Source organism: Otolemur garnettii, unplaced genomic scaffold (genome assembly GCF_000181295.1).
Source record: "Otolemur garnettii isolate 467f Iridium unplaced genomic scaffold, OtoGar3 scaffold00111, whole genome shotgun sequence".
Taxonomy (NCBI): Eukaryota; Metazoa; Chordata; class Mammalia; order Primates; family Galagidae; genus Otolemur; species Otolemur garnettii.
The window spans coordinates 3,505,260-3,510,627 of NW_003852506.1; positions in this window are offsets into that span (position 1 = coordinate 3,505,260).

A 5,368-nucleotide genomic window follows, 5' to 3' on the forward strand; every position below is an offset into this window, starting at 1 on the left:
GTAAATACCCATGTGTGTTCTTTAAGCAGATGAGGCTTCCTGGTGGAGTCATCAGCAATCACCTGTCATCTAAGCAGCCATAAGGAACCACTATTAACATTTTAGTGTGTCTGCTTCCACATTATTTTCTGTGCATTTGATACACATAATTATAAAAATGATAACTTGCTGTGCATGTTCTATGTTGTTACATTGTGAACAGTTTGCTATATATACTTTCACAACTTTTGTTTGTTTTGTTTTTAAAAACAAGGTCCCACTCTGTTGCCCAGGCTGGAGTGCAGTGGTGTCGTCACAGCTCACTGCAGCCTCAAACTCCTGGGCTCAAGTGATCATCCTGCCTCAGACTCCTGAGTAGCATGGCTTGAGTCATCACACCCTGCTAATTTTATTTTATGTTTTTAGAAATAGGGTTTTGCTATGTTTCCCAGGCTGGTCTCAAACTCCTGGCCTCAAGTGATATTCCTGCCTTGGCCTTCCAAAGCTTTCGGATTATAGGCATGAGCCACCACACCAGGCCTCAGAATTTTGTTTTTTATGACTGTATAATATTTCTCAGTATTGAATAGTTAATTTAACCAAACTCCTGGCATTAGATGAGGAGAGATTGGTTAATTTAACCAAAACTCCTGACATTAGATGGTATGAGATTCTTTCTGGGCTTTTTTGTATTATAAACAATGTCATATTGAACATCTTCTAGTGAAATCTTTGTGTGCGTGTAATGAATGCATCTGGATTGTGGGAGTTTGGTGGGACAGCTGAGATTTGTTAAATTTGGACCATGTTTATATTTGAATTGTGGGATAAGCAGACAAAAATGAAACAGGAGAGATAGATTCTAGTTCCAACCCAGACACGTCACCCTGAGCATGTCACTTAACCTCTCTCTGTTTTAGGTTTCTTATTTGTAACAATATGACAAAAATCAGACATAATTCGTGAAACCTTGACCTGGATTACTGACAAGATCAGATATGGTAAGGACGTGAAAAACCATCTAAAGTTGTAAAGCAGTTTACTGCTACAGGGATTTATTATTTTCTTTTCAAAATGCTACTTTAATAACACTTTGGGAGGCCAAGGTGGATGGATTGCCTGAGCTCAGGAGTTCGAGACCAGCTTGAGCAAGAGCCAGACCTCATCTCTACTGAAAATAGAAAACCTAGCTAGGCACCGTGGTGGGCACCTGTAGTCCCAGCTACTCGGGAGGCTGAGGCAAGAGGATCGCTTGAGCTTAGGCTGTAAGCTATGATGCCATGGCACTCTACCAAGAATGACAAAAGGAGACTCTGCCTTAAAAAAAAAAAAATGAATGGGCAAGCCATACTGGAAAGAAATGCTTAACAATTGTATATCCCATAAAGAATTTGTACCCAGAATATATGTCAACAACAAAAAAGACAAATATTTTCCCACAGCATTCTATCCAGTGTGACAGACTACTTTAAAAAATTCTATTAAATCAGCTAAAACTATTTCTATTTTTTTACAATCTCCAGAAAAACTGAGTTTTATGAACCAACCAAATGTTGGGTAATTTAGAAGCTGCATGGGCTCTTCTGGGGAGAATTTTGGGCTAATCAGACAGCCTGTCTGCCTTCTGAATGATCATAAACCAAAGTCAGAGGGAGCTAAAGGCTGGCTGTGTGATCCTGTGGGGGTGGGCAGCTCCCTCCCGCCCTCTTCCCCCTCCCAGGCTTTCATCAGTCCGGAGTCTGCTACAGGCTGCTGCGAGGGTGTGATCTGAGCCCAGTGCTGTCCAGCCACAGAGACAGGCCAGCCTGCTGTCAGAGATAAAAACGGCTGTTGGAAGGAGAGTGTGGGGAAAATATTTTACTAAAGAATCCTGAGAATTCCAGCCACCGTGGGAGAGGCCCCAAAGGGGGCGAGTAGGGAACATGAATGAAAATCTTGCCGAATGTAGACCCCACAGAGGCAGTCCTATAGCCGGAAACTGCACACCTGCCATGGACCTGTCACTGGATAATAGGATGCAGAAGCGTAGACAGAAATGTCTTTGACCAAACTCAAAGGAACTAGAGTGGCACTCGTCTGCAGACTGTCAGCACACACTCTGGCACTGGAGTGGTGTGCTTGGGGCACCACTCCCATGTTATTACAGGCACACCCCAGGCCTATCCTCTCCCAGCCAGAGGGGTCCTGAGGATGCTGCCCTTCTTTATTCTCCAAAGCCTATGGGAGCCCCAGGCACGGAGAAGACATTTCAGTGTGTGCTCACCAAATAGATGAGTGGGCAGCGCTGGACCTGGGAGGGGGAGCGGTGGGGAGATAGGGTGAGATCTCAGCACCACCAGCCTACAATGATGCAGGCATTTCACAGGGATGCTTCCGGGCCCCTAAACAAAATAATACATATTCCCATCCACATAGGAGGGACGACGTCTTGGGTTAGGAGGAAATATTAATGGATAAGCCTAAATTTATAATGACAATACTTTTGAGTTTTCTGAAAGGTTTATTGTACAGCTGACATATTTTTCTTTTGTAGCTAGCCATTGAAACTTGAACTCAGTGTGGCAGGACATCAATTTAGTTAAGTCAGGGAGATAGAAAGGGTATTTCTGGCAGAGGGTGTGCTGGGACCCAGGGGACAGGAGTGTATTCATTCCGCTGAAGCAGAGATGAACAAATGCTAGGCTTTGAAAAAGACCTTTCCTCGCTCTGCTGTAGCTGTCTCCTTTGCAATTATTTTGAATTCTTTGGATAGCTTCAGCATGATATGTAATGCTAAGTAAATGTACCAGTAAATTTCCCCACTTTTTAACAACTGCTGATAAAAGTGTGGGAGAAGGGGAGTCTTGCTAGTAAAACTGACTTTTATTTTAGTTGCTATTAAAGTCCAAATAAAGAGCTATGGTATCTGATAAATATAAGAGGAAGTCTTATATTATGGACTGTGAACAGAAAAACCTGAATGTCCCAGAGACATTCACTCCCTGTGCACTTAGCCATGGCTGTCCACTTTAAGTAAAAAGTCTGGAAAAAGACATTAGTTAGGAGTAAGTCACTAACTTTTGGGGTTGCCTTCAAATGTGAAGTTTCTAGTTTTGTGTGATGATTTCATTACTTGAATTGCTCACAAATCATAAAATGAGAGATAGATTTTATTTGGGTTTATTCTCTTGAATGACAAGCTTGAGAACAGCTATGTAAAAGATCCATTTGGGGGCTGAGAGGGTTAAAGGTCATGATCCTTCCAGCAGCATAGACTGGCCATGAGGTGTTGTGGGTAGTGGGGGAGGGGCACACACTAGTTTCTTAAGGCAAAGTGGTTAGTGACCATCTGGGGTCACCAACCTGAAGAGAGGGAGCTGGGAGAATGGGAGAGAAAGCAAGAGAGAGAGGTGAAGAAAGGGAGGGAGAGAGACAGAGACCGAGGAAAGAGAAAAAAGGGGGCGAGAGAGAGAAAAGGAAAGAGAGAAGGGAAGCGAGAGAAAAAGAGAGGGAGAGAGAGAGACTGGGAGCTGAACTGGTACATCTGGGAGCCACAGAAATCCTCTTGGAATACTGTTTTCTCAAGGCTGAGTTAGAGGACGGGAGACCAGGAGGCTGGGCCATGTCTCTGTGGAGCATTACACGGTGGGGACCAGGACCCCCCACACTCAGCCTCACTCCTCTTGTCCGTAAAGTGTCGGGGAATGATGGCCTGCTCCGTCACAGCTCTGGGAGGCTGCTTTCAGGGTCCAGCACACCACCCCCCACAACATACTTGAGGCCACCGCATTGGAATACAAGATGGCAGGGCCATAGCAACCGTCATTCTCTGCCAGCCAACCTCGGGGTCTTGGTCGGCCTGGAAAGTTTAATGACAGCGATGCAAGTGCTCTTGGGTTTATTTTGGGGCCTTTCCAAGGTAACATGGGAAAAGTAATTTTATTTTTATAAAGAAGAAAATACTACCCCGGAGCCCCTTGCCAGCTGAGCCTCCCTTCATTCCCCCCAGCGTCTGGCTTCCTGTAACAGGCCTTATATAAGGCAAGTTTACTGTTCTTAACAAAGGGTGGTTTCTCTCCTTTGGCTATGAGACAAAAGGAGGGGAGGAAATAAGAAAAATTCAGGGCTCAGATCTTTCTTTCTGGAGACTATGAAGTCTGCGGGGGAAGCAGCTGCCCTGGTCCGTAGGTTAAATAAACATCACACAGGTGGGGGGACTTGGAGGGGAATTGTGAGTCCAGTGCAGCCAGACTGTCTTGGTGTGACCCAGTGAACCACAGCTCCCTGGAAAGCCCGAGTTAAGATCTCTGGCCTCGTCAGGTCTAAATGTTCTCCAATGTGATGAATGCATTTCTGATACTGGTTTTATTTCCTTTTAGGTCCAAATGTATGAGTATCTTCTTATATGTGTTAGTCTGTAAATGGGACTTATGACCATGTACTCAATTCAGTTTAGCAAGCTTTCACAGGGCACCAACTCTATGCCTAAGGCCCACCTGAGTATTGCTGGGGACACCAGAGAAGTGTAGCGTCAAGGGCAGTGTAGGGAGGGGAGAGAGTGTGCAAATGCCCAGTTCTACCTCCTAAGATCTTGGGCTGGCTCCTTCATGTCCTTGAATCTCAGTTCTCCAACCTGTAAGATGGGGCAGTAATACCTTGGGGAGAAGTTAAACTACATGAGATAACACACGGGAACGTTGGGTTTAAGAAGTCTCTTGTGTTATAAGTAATGAAACCTATGTCAAACTAGTTTAACCAAGAATGGGAATTTCTTGGAAAGGTGCAGGAATCTCTCTCAGAATTCACTGGGAAGTTTAGCCTGGGGACCCCAGAGAGGGCAGAGACCAGAGCTGTTCTGGGCATCTCAGTATAGCCTTCACCTCCAAGTCCCCATTCACAAGATGCTCTTAGCACTGGCTCCTGATGTAAAGAGTCTCTTTGGCTCCATTAGCTCTGGCCTGAGGGGCATACTCCCAGCCTAGGAACATGGGCGGGACAAGGAGTGGATGTCTGTATGAGTTTGCCAGGGCTGCCCTAACAAAGTACCACAGACTGGGTGGCTTAAACAGTAGAGATTTGTTTTCTCCCAGTCCTGTAGGTTGAAGTCCAAGATCAAGATGCCAGCGGTTTGGTTTCTTCTGAGGCTTCTCTCCTTGGCTTGTAGGTGCTCTTACATGGTTTTCCCTCTACATGGAGGTCTGTGTCCAGTTCTCTTTTTATAAGGACACCAGTCATAATAGATTAGGGCCCTCTCATTTGCACTTAATTAGCTCTTTAAAGACCCTGTAATCTCCACCTGTGATTACATTTAGAGCCACTGGGGGTTTAGGACTTCAACATTTTTTGTGGCCCACAGTTCAGAGCATTACAATGCCCTCCAAACAGGAGGCTTGTGAGAAGACAATCTCAG